General features: G+C 40.3%; 1 pseudogene; it reads left to right on the forward strand.

Moving 5' to 3' along the window:
• Positions 1-5,589: 5,589 nt before the first annotated feature.
• LOC133769582 (elongation factor 1-gamma-like) lies at positions 5,590-6,856 on the forward strand (annotated as a pseudogene).
• The last annotated feature ends 5,241 nt before the right edge of the window (positions 6,857-12,097 follow it).

A 12,097-nucleotide genomic window follows, 5' to 3' on the forward strand; every position in this document is an offset into this window, starting at 1 on the left:
TATTAGTTATTCTGTCTTGGCTAATTTCAGATAATCAGTGTGCTTAAGGTTGGCTAAAATATTTTACATCTCATGTACATTATAATTGCTTTTAAAACATTTATTTATTTGAAAGGCAGAGTTATGGATGGGGGAGACAGACTGAGGGGGAGAGGGAGCAAGAAAAGAAGCAAGGGGAGAGAGAGACAGAGACAGAGACATTTTCCATCTGCTGGTTTACTCCCCTAATGGCTGCAAAGGTGGGGCTGGGCCAGGTTGAAGCCAGGAACCTGGAACACCATCCAGGTCTCCCACATGGTTGACTGGGGCACAGGCACTTGGACCATCTTCCTCTCTTTCCTAGGTTCATTAGCAGGGAGCTGGTTTGGAAGTGGAGCAGCTGAGACTCAGACCAGCACTCATATGGGGTGCTTGCATTGCGGGTGTGGCACTATCCACTGCATCACAATGTTGGCCCTGTATATTATAATTTTTATTTGTGAACTTTGCATTTATTGTAGTCACTATATTATTATCAGTGAACCAAAAAGGTCAATAATTCATACATCATTGAATCAAGTACATGAGTACTGATAACATCACACAATTTAAATAATGTGTAAAACATGTATAGTGAGCCATTTTGGTGCAAACAGACAATGTGAGTCTCTCACGAGCTGGGACACGTGCATTTACAAGTCTGATGAGATTTTACATACAGACAAAAAATACAAAAGAGTAGGAAGAATCACGATGAGTGTGTAAAGCGGTTTTGATTGAGGCATCCAGCCACTCACTCTCAATTCTAAGCATAGTGTCTGATATGGAACTACCACATAGTGATAGGAAACCACTACATTGAAAACACTCTCTTCAAAGACTGCTACTTCTCCAGTAAATAAATTTGTATTTCCCATAATAAGCACAAAAGAATATTTCCCAGCATGAAATCTATGAACACTGTCGCTAAAGGCAAAAAAGAGACCCAAACTACAGAGGCACCCTTCAAAGTCACACCCTTTACAGCATACAAAGAAAGAAGTGTCATTCCTGGGACGCCTATGACACGACCCCTAATGGAACAAACATTATACCCAGAGAGAAGGAAGAGACACTATTGGTGAAATTCCTTTATCAAGTGAGACAGAGGAGACAGCGCATAAAAAACAGTGTTGTACAACAGGAAAGAGTAATCACTCTTTCATATACAGGTTTGTGATGGGAGAGACTCCACTGGGCTGTGGCACACAGATCGGGTCCTGGAGTATTGCGACATGCTTGGGGAAGATTCTGTCGGTTGGTCACTGAAAAATTCAGGCAGAGAAATTTAGGGAATGGCATTTTGTGAACCAATCAGAAAGTGAAAAAGATCTGTGGTGAGACCTCGGGATGCCACACCAGGCATGTATCCAACAAGAAAAGGCAGTGCCACCCACACACAAAGCTGTTTCATCTGAACACAAATCCGCAGGCCGATTGATTCAAAGAGGGCAACCGAGAGTGAACAATGTTCCTTCTGATCTTGATGTAATGCTGAAGGAATTATTGACTGCTGTGAATACAAGCAAATTGCGACATGTGTGTGTTTTTTCAATTTGTTATGCTAAGAAGGCAGCAAGTACTAGAATGCCCTTCTTTGCTAAGGCATACTTGCTGTGGAAGAAAAACGGATTCACCAAAGTTTTTGAAAGCAGGATGTGTAACTTAAAATATCAAAGCGATACTGGCAAGGAAGAGTACATAAGTTTGACTTGACTTCAAAGCTTGCAATAAAGCTTTGTGGTAAATGAAGGACAGTGTGGTACTTGGGTAAGGCACAAACCCTTCAGTGGGGCAAACTAGAAAACCCAGAGGCCCATACTTTGCTACCAAGTAACTTTTATAACTCCCTTGTATTGAGATAAAATGCACACAATACTGATTTTATCTCTCTATATTTAAAATTTTATAAAGCACACAGTTGTTAAATGTATTGCCACTGTTGTGCAACCTCCACCATTACCTGATTCCAGAACCATTCTAAGACACCATAAAGAAAGCCCTGTGGCATTAGTGGTTCGAGTCCTTGCTAGCATTCCATTTTGCAGTGCTGGCTCAAGTCCTGGCTACTCTGCTTCTGATCCAGCTTCTTGCTAACGTGCCTGAGAGGGCACAGCATGATGGCACAAGTACTTGAGCCTCTACCACTCTCGTGGGAGACCAGGGTAAAGTTCCTGGCTCCTGACTTCAGCCTGTCTCAGACCTGGGTGTTGTGGCCCTTTGGGAGAGTGAAACAGTAGATGGGATTTCTCTCTTTCTCCTTCACTTACTTGCTTGCTTTGCCTTCCAAATGAATGAATGAATGAATAAATCTTCTAAAAGAGAAAAACATTACGAGCCACTCTCCCATTCATGCAACCCCCATCCCCCAGCAATCACTAAGCTGGTTTAGGCTAATCTCTATGGATTTGCCTTTTCTCTGCATTTAGTATCAATAGACATAAATTTGTAAACTTTTGTGTCTGCCTTCTTTCACTAAACATGTTTTCAAGGATAATCTTTGTGGTAGAGGTATCAGTGCTTCTTCACTCCTTTTTCATGGCTGAATAATATTTCAATGTATAGATATACTACATTTTGTTAGTCCACTGATCCAATGAAGAAAATTTGAATGATTTCTATCATTTGGCTATTATGAATAGGGGTGCCATGAATACTTGTGTGCAAGTTTTTATGTGAACACATGACTTTTTAACTTCTGTGGGTGTATAACTAGAAAAGAAAGTGCTGGGTCTTCTGATAAGTCTAAGCTTAGCTTTCAGGAGAGCTGTCAAACTGCTTTCATAGTAACTGCATCATTTTATAATCCTGGCAGCAATAGAAACAAATTTCAATTTCTCCAAACTCTGGTCAATAGTCGTTTTCCATTAAAAATTATTATAGCAGTCCTAGTGTGTTAAAAGTAGTATTGTGTATTCTGTGTGGGTACAAACTGATGAGGTCTTTACTAATTATATACTGAATTGATCTTCTGTATATAAAGAGAATTGGAAATGAAAAAAAAACAACCTGGTGTTAAATTGGAAATGGCATAGAAAATTAATTAATTTAAAAAAAAATATTATGTAGGATCTCTGTCTTTAATGTGCTGTACATTGTTATTTAATGCTATAATTAGTACTCCAATGGTAGTTTTTTCACTTTATGTTGCTATATGGGCAAACTGTTGAAATCTTTACCTAATATATACTAAACTGATCTTCTGTATATAAAGAGAAATGAAAATGAATCTTTATGTGAATGGAAGGGGAGAGGGAGCGGGAAAGGGGAGGGTTGCGGGCAGGAGGGAAGTTATGGGAGGGGGGAAGCCATTGTAACCCATAAGCTGTACTTTGGAAATTTATATTCATTAAATAAAAGTTTAATAAATAAAAAAAGTAGTATTGTGTAGTGGTTGTTACACTTATTTCCTCTAATAGCAAATGTGTCAAGCATCTTTTCATGTAATTCTTGGCCAATTTTGTTGATTTTTTTCAAGTAAACACTGTTTGCTGACTTTCTCTATTCAGTTTCTCTGCTTTTTTTTGTTTAATTATAATTTTCATTATTTTGCCCGTTTCTCTTGCTCTGGATTCAATTTGCATTTTTTCTACTTCCTTAAGTTGGCAGGTTAGATTATAGAGACTTTTTTCTTATTTCTTTTAAAGATTTATTTGAAAGGCAAAGTGACAAAAAGAAACAGAGGGGGAGAGGGAAGGAGGGAGAGAAGAAAGGAGAAAGAAAGAGAGCAAGAACTCTATTTATTTATTTGACAGAATTACAGACAGTGAGCTCTTTTTAAAAAGATTTGTCTATTTATTTGAAAGGCAGAGTAACAGAGAGAGGAAGAAAAACAATGGGGTAGGGGAGAGAAAGAGAGATCTTCCATCTGCTGGTTCACTCCCAAATGGCTGCAACATACATGCCTGGGCCAGGCTGAAGCCAGGAGCCAGGAACTCCATCCTAGCCTCCCCTATGTCCAAGCACCTGAGCCATCTTCCACTGTTTTCCCAGGAATATTAGCAGGGAGCTGTGTCTGAAGTGGAGAAGCAGGGGCACAAGCCAGCACTTCAGTATGGGATGCTGACGTTCTAAGCAGTGGCTAAACCTACTGCACCACATTGGTCCAGTCTTACTTACTGTAGGTTTTTATAGCTATAAATTCATCTCTGAGTTCTGTTTTTTTTTTCTGCAACCAATAAGTTTGGATATGCTGTTTTCACTTACAACTATCTCAAAGTACTTTCTGACTTTTCTTGTGTGCTTTTTTTTCCTCTGACAAATTGGTTACTTAGAGCTATGTTGTTTACTTTCTACATATTTGTGAATTCTCAAAATTTTCTCCTTTTTTTACTGATTGCTAGATTCATTGCACTGTGGCTGGGTAACATACTTTGTATGACTTCTATAATTTCAATTTATTGGGACTAGTTTTGTGGTCTAATATATGGGCTACCCTAAAAAATGTTCCTTGTGCAACTAGAGAGGAAGGTTTGTTCTGCTGTTCTTGGTTGTATTGATGTTCATTCTTTAACAAATCCATTTTTAATAAAGGTAACAGAGCAATCTCACAGAGAAAGCCTAATCATTTCAATGGATGGTGATGGAACAACTAGATACTCAGATGGGAAAAATTGAACCTCTATCTCTCCCTTGCACTACACATGAAAGTTAATTCATAAGCTTAATGTAAAAGATAAAACCTTCAATCATATTGTAGGAAATTTGAGTCTGATACTGTGGGGAATCACTGGCCCCCACTGCACTTTGGAGCAGTGCTATCACTACCATGCCCAGCCAACTTAGCTACATGAGCACCCCCTCCCACAACTCCAGGCACATCTAGAAGTAAGGCTCCTGCTTCCATCACTCTGAACCCTGCCCCACAGGCTGCTACTGACACCCATGCATTCCAGCTGGGACTGAAAAGAATACTCATGTCCTCACTACCAATGTCATCAATTATTGTGGGAGAAGATACAAGGAGACTATAATACAGTATTAAACTGCAAATAAAGTCAAAATAGCCTACCAACCCAATACTTGAAGACTCATCTTCAAGAAAACCCTTTTACCATGAAATTCACTAATTAAAAGTGATAGAAAGAACTAATCTATCAGATTCTCAAATGTCAATGTAGGGAGAGAGAAGTATATGGAAAAGTGAAGCACTGTGGTACCCCAGAGGAACATAATGATGCATTAGTAACAAACTCTGAAGAAAAGACATTGATGAAATGCCAGCTAAAGAGTTCAACAGAATGATGTTCAGAGAGATATAGGAGAATACAGGCAGACAGTTGAATGAAATCAGGAAAACAATGCATGATATGATTGAGAAATTCAGCCAAAAGGTAGAGATCGTGAGAAAAAAGCCAAGCAAAAATCTTGGACATGAAAAGCTCAACAAGCCAAATAAAAAGTATAGCTGAAAGCTTCAGCACCAAATTACATTAAGCAGAAGAAAGAATATTTGAACTTGATGACTTGTCTTTTGAAATATCCAAGTCTGACCTCCCCCTAAAAAGATAAGAAAGAATGAAGATAGCTTGGAGACTTTTGGGACAGCATTAAACAAAGTAATCAAACTGGAGGATCTTTAAGGCCCTCATTGGGGTTCAGTACAGCAGGGCTCAGATCTGCATGCTTTATCTCCATCATCTCACTTATACTTCTACTAAACCAACTGAATTCCTGAATTTCTCTGCAAATTTCCTACTGGCAAAGCTCAATTATTGGAAGGTGATGATGGATTCTGTGTGTTTGAGAACACCATCACTCACTATGTGAGTGCTGAGGAGCTGCAGAGAAGGATTCCAGAAGCAGCAGCTCATGTGGTGCAGTGGGTGAGCTCTGCAGATAGTGACATGGTGCCCTTAGCCAGCACTTGGGTGTTCCCCACATTAGGCATCAGGCATCACAACAAACAGGCCATTGTGAATGCAAAGGAGAAGGTGAGGCAAATTCTGGGGCTGCTGGATGCTCACTTGGAGATGAGGACTTTTCTTCCGGGTGAGTGACGCTGGCTCACATAACAATTGGTCTGTTCTCTGGTTCTATAAACAGGTCTTGAAGTCTTCTTCCAAAAAAACTTTTCCCCATAGCAGTGACTAGTTCCTCACCTGCATTAAGCTACCCCAGTTCTGGGGGCTGTATTAGGGAGGGTCAAATTGTGTGAGAAGATAGCCCAGGCTGATACTAAAATGTTTGTAGAGAGCCAGCCTAAAAAGAACATCCCACAGAAAGAGAGGGGCTCGTGGGAAGAGAAGAAGAAACCCAAGAATGAGTGGGAAGAGGAGGCAAAGGCAGCTGCCCCTGCTCTGGAGGACGAGATGGCTGACTGTGGGCAGGCACTGCATGCTGAGCCCAACGCAAAGGATCCCTTTGCTCACTTGCCCAAGAATACATTGTGTTGGATGAATGTAGGCACAAGTACTCCATCGAGTACACACTCCCAGTGGTGCCACCATATTTGAGGGAGCACTTTGATAACGATGGCTGCTCCCTGCGGTGTGCTGAGTACCATTTCCCTGGAGAGCTCACGCACATTCATAAGTCGCAGCCTCTGCACTAGAATGCTCCAGTGATGCAGAGACTGGATAAGAAGAGGAAGAATGCCTTTGCCAGTGTCATCCTCACTGAAACCAACCGTGGCAGCCCCATGTCTGGAATCTGGGTCTTCCAAGGCAAAGAGCTTGCCTTTCCGCTGAGTCCAGATTGGGAGGTGGACCATGAGTTGTAATCGTGGAGGAAACAGGACTCTAGCAGTGAGGAGACTCAGACTCTGTTTTGAGAGCAGTTTTGGGAGGCGGCCTTTCAGCATGTGGGCAAAGCCTTCAATCAGGGCAAGGTCAAATGAACACTTTTTTGCTGCCACTTAGCTACCTGCTGGGAGTCACTGAAAGAAACTGAACATTGAATAAACTTTTGCAAGAGAAAAGCACCCTCAGTAAGGGAACCTCCATTAGATCAACAGCAGATTTTTCCACATTTATCATACAGGCCAGGAGACACTGGGATAACACATTCCACAGTCTGAAAGAAAATAACTACCCAGTAAAGTTGCTTTTCACAAATGAAGGAGAAATAAAGACTTCCTAAAAGCAGCTAAAACTGACGGCATTCATCGTTACCAGACCGATTTTATAACAGGTGCCTAAGGGTGTCCTGTAAACCAAAGCAAAAGGAAGACAGCAACCACCATGAAAACGTGTGAAAGGATAAAATCCACTAGAAAAAGAGCAAAGGGGGTGCCAGTGCTGGAGATTAACTTGCCTCTTGCAACATGAGGATTCCATATTGAAGTGCCATTCTAGTCCTGGCTGCCCTACTTCTGACCCAGGTCTTTGCTAACACACCTGGGAAGGCAACGAAACATGGCCCAAGTACCTGAGCCCCTGACACCCATGTGGGAGACCCAGAGGGAGTTCTAGGCTCCTGGCTTTGGCCTGGCCCAGGCCTGGCAGTTGGGGCCTTTGTGGAGTGAACCTGCAAATGGAAGAGCTATTTCTTTCTCTCTTTTTCTTTTATCATTTGCTATTGCTCTTTCAAATAAATAAATCAATCTTGCTTGAAAAAATAAAAAAAAAAACAGACACAACAGTATGCTTTCTGTAAGAAACTCACTTCACCAGTCGACACCACACACACACACAAACACACACACAGATTAAACATGAAAAGATGGACAAAAATTCCATGCAAATGGAAACCAAAACTGAGCAAGAGTAATTGCGTTTAAATCAGACAAAGCAGAGAATAAGACAAAAGCTGTAAAAAAGAGACAAAGATGCTCATTATTACAATGATCAACGGATCAACTCAATAAGACTCTATGATGATTAAGCATGTACATGCACCTTAAACCATTAAATCTAATTTTATAAAGCAAACATTATTAGATTTAAAAGGAGATCAATTCCAAAGCAATAATAGTGGGGGAGTTCACCATTTCACTTTCATTAGTAGAGACCATTCAGACAAAATAATTAGTGAGAAAACATCAGAGTTAAACTGTACTGTAGAGCAATATTCCATTCCATAAGTGCTGAATACATTTCTTCCCATTAACACATGAGTATTCTCTAGAATAGATGATATATTAGGCCACAAAACATCTCACAGTTTCAAAATAACTGAAATCATATCATGTACTTGTTTTGACCATATTGGGATAAAACTGAAAATTAACAACAAAAGAAATTCTAGAAATTATACAATACATGGAAACTGAAAAACATGCTCTTAAATTAATCGTAAGTCAATGAAGAAGTCAAATTATATAAAAAATTCCTTGATACTAATAAAAATGGCAATAGAACATACCAAACCTTATAGGATAGTACAAAAAGCAGTACTAGTACTAAGAGGCAAAGAGAACAAAAGAGAGAGAGAAATAGAGAGAGAGAGAGAGATCAAATAAACAACCCAACAAAAGCATTTCAAGGACTTAGGTAAAAGGAGGGAAAAAATAAGGATTAGAAAAAAAATAGAAACAAAAAAAAAATCAATGCAATGAAGAGTTTTTTTATAGGATAAGCAATTTTTGATAAACCTTTTGGTAGAATAAGAATAAAGAAGATTCAAATAAATGAAGTGAGAGATGAAAAAGGAAGCATTACAGCTCATACCACAGAAACACGAAACATACAAATTAAGAATCTGGAAGAAATGGACACATTTCTTGATAAATAATCTACCAAAATTAAAACAAGAAATCATAGAAAACTGGAACATATAAGTAATGAGTAATTAGATTAAATCAGTATTCAAAAGTCTCTGACAAAGAAGTGTCCAAGAACACAGGGCGTCAAAGCTTAATTCTACCAAATTTTAAGGAAAAAAACAGGTTATTATCAAGTTACTCAAAACTATTGAAATGGAGGGGATGTTCATTCTCAAAGCTAGAGTTACTTTGATTCCAAAAGCAGACAGGGATACAGCAAAAAGAAAACAGACCATCAGGAAAAGCCATAGGACATACCACTACATACCAATGAAAATGGCTAAAATTAAAAAAAACAAAAAAGACCACACTGAATGTTGGCAAGGATGTGAAGCAACGGAAACTCCCATGTATTGTTGATGCTCAAAAAGTGCTCCAATCCTTTTGGAAAAAAATCCAACAGTTTATAAAAGTAAGTTCACATTGATCTTATAGCTCAAAAATTCTACTCATAGATATTCACCCAAGAAATGAAAATAAATATCCTCAAAAAGATTTGTACAAGAACATTCATAGCAGCTTTATTCATAAAACCCCAAACCATGGCCAGTACCGCGGCTTACTAGGCTAATCCTCTGCCTGTGGCACCGGCACCCCGGGTTCTAGTCCTGGTTGGGGTGCCGGATTCTGTCCTGGTTGCTACTCTTCTAGTCCAGTTCTCTGCTGTGGCCTGAGAAGGCAGTGGAGGATGGCCCAAGTGCTTGGGCCCTGCACCCACATGGGAGACCAGGAGGAAGCACCTGGCTCCTGTCTTCAGATTAGTGCAGTGCGCAGGCGGTAGCAGCCATTTGGGGGGTGAACCAACGGAAGGAAGACCTTTCTCTCTGTCTCTCTCTATCACTGACTAACTCTGCCTGTCAAAAACAAACAAACAAACAAACAAAACTCCAAATCGGAAAAGGCTCAGGAGGGGACAGTGCTGTGGCATAGTGGGTAGCACCGCCACTTGCGGTGCCAACGTCCTATATGATTGCTGGTCCAAGTTCCAGCTGCTCCACTTCCTATCCAGCTCCCTGCTCATGTGCCTGGGAAAGCAGTAGAGGATGGCCCAAGGGCTTGGGCCCCTGCACCCACGTGGGAGACCTGAAAGAAGCTGCTGGCTCCTGGCTTCAGTCTGGCCATTTGGGGAGTGAATCAGCAGAGGCAGGATCTCTCTCTGTCTCTCCTTCTCTCTGTAACTCTGCCTTTCAAATAAAATAAACAAGTCTTTAAAAAGGAAAAGAAAAGGCTCAGGAGTCCATCAACAGGCAAATGGCTAAATGAATTGTGGTATATCTGTACCTATAGCACAGCAATGCGAAAGAGTATACTACTGATATGGCCAAAGGCTTGGATGAGTCTTTAACACATTATGCAAAAAAAAAAAAAAAAAAAAAAAAGGCCTTACAAAGGTAGTGCAAAGTGCATTCTGTATGATTTCACTTCTAAGAAGCTCCAGAACAGGCATAATTATTCTATAGTGGGGGGGGGAACCCTCAGCACAAGATTGCCTCTGGGAGTTACAGGGGGACTTCCTGGGGTGTTGGCTGTTTTCTATTATCAGTATGAGTTTGGGTAACTTAAGTGTGTAGATTCACCAAAGCTCACAGAAGAGTACACTTAAGATGGATTATCCATTGCATGTTTTCTTTTTCTTATTTATTTACTTCTTTTTACTTATTTGAAAGGCACAGAAATGGAAAGACAGAGGCAGTCAGACAGAAAGAGATTTTCTATTCACTGCTTCAGTGCAACAGCTGAGACCGGGCAGCTTAAAGCCAGGAGCAAGGAGCTTAGTCCAGGTCTCCCATGTCTATGGCAGGTACCCGCATTCGTGAGCTACTACCTGCTGCCTCCTAGGATGTGAATTAGCAGGAAGCTAGAATAGGAAGTGTCGCTGGGACTTGAATCCAGGCACTCTGATATGGGCTGCAAGCATTCCAAGTGTTATGTTGACCACTGCACCAGATTACCACTCCTATAACTCTTATTTTTAACATGGAATTATGAAAAGTTTTGAAACCTGCTAGTGAAATGCATGCTGCAATTTACTTTGAAGTATATAAAAATTAGATGAATTGATGGCTAGAAGTATGGGTGAGTAGAGACACGAGAGATAAAGCAGACAACAAAATGTTAACTGTGGAACCTAGTAAGTATATGAGTGTTCACAATACAATTGTTTCAACTTTTCTGTGTGGTTAGAAATGTTCATAATAGAATGTTAAAAAGGTTTAATATAAGGAAATATAACCACAACTCTCTCAATTTTTATATCTTTTGAATGAAATAAGCCTATTATTTCAGCTTTTAAAGCATTTTTTAGTGTTGAGGATAAAGTGTCAGGATGTTTTACAAAGACAAAAGTTTTGTGCGACTAACATAACTATCAAGAATCTGACATTTTCCATCACTTGATTTTCTACGCTAATCCGAGAATGAGAACCATAAGGACATGCAGAAATACTTTCCAAAATCAAGTGTTGTAAGAGCAAAATCGGGAATCCATTTGCTGCCATCTCTCAAGTAGAAATATTCAACCTTCTGGCTTTTGAATGGGATATGCTCATTGATTCAGCAACTGACTGAATGATGAAAGCAGTCTTCAGTGGAAAATCTCTTCATAATTCCTATGTCCGCAGTCAATCTAGAGCCATTTGTCAAAGCCACCAAAAACTTGCTGCCATTCCTGACATCCTGTGACTGTAAATTTGGATTTTCTAATATAGTGAACATAAAGAATAAAGAGAGAAATCGACTGGATACAGAACATGGCCTATGGCTCAAGTTATCTGTCAGATATTAATACAATCTTAGCCCAGTTCCCTAGAAAACAGAGCCTAAGGCAAAGATTATCTGTTAACACTTTATTGGGGCACATAATCCCAGGGAATTAAGAGGGAGGGAAAGGGGGAATTGATTAAGGGAAAGAGAGAGATCAAACAGAAGGGAGTGCATGACTGACATGGCCAAATTGCAAGCCTAATACAGTTAGGTGTTCATTCTCAGAGACACGACACCACTGAGACCTTATATGTTTAGTGCTTCAGAGTAACTCTGAAGTTAGGAGGTGGGCTTGTGAGGGGCTTGGAAATGGGAGAAAAGTTGACAAATTTATCTTCTTCCAGCATTTGAAGTCCATGGGAAGGGATGGCAGCTCTTCTGTACGTTGTATCATCCAGCCCTTCCATGACCCAATGTAGAAGCTGAAGTCCCTTTGGGTTTGATACATAGGTGCAGAGTCTTCTGCCTCTCACCTCGCAGCACATGGATGAAACCCTTAACAATGGACTTGGCAGTAGCATTTGGGCAGTATGGAGTGAGCCATGCAACAGCAGCTTGGGCTAGGAACTGAGTAGGTGACAGTAGACTGGGGATGTTCATGGTGGGTCTGTT

This window comes from Lepus europaeus, chromosome 11, assembly GCF_033115175.1.
Source record: "Lepus europaeus isolate LE1 chromosome 11, mLepTim1.pri, whole genome shotgun sequence".
Taxonomy (NCBI): domain Eukaryota; kingdom Metazoa; phylum Chordata; class Mammalia; order Lagomorpha; family Leporidae; genus Lepus; species Lepus europaeus.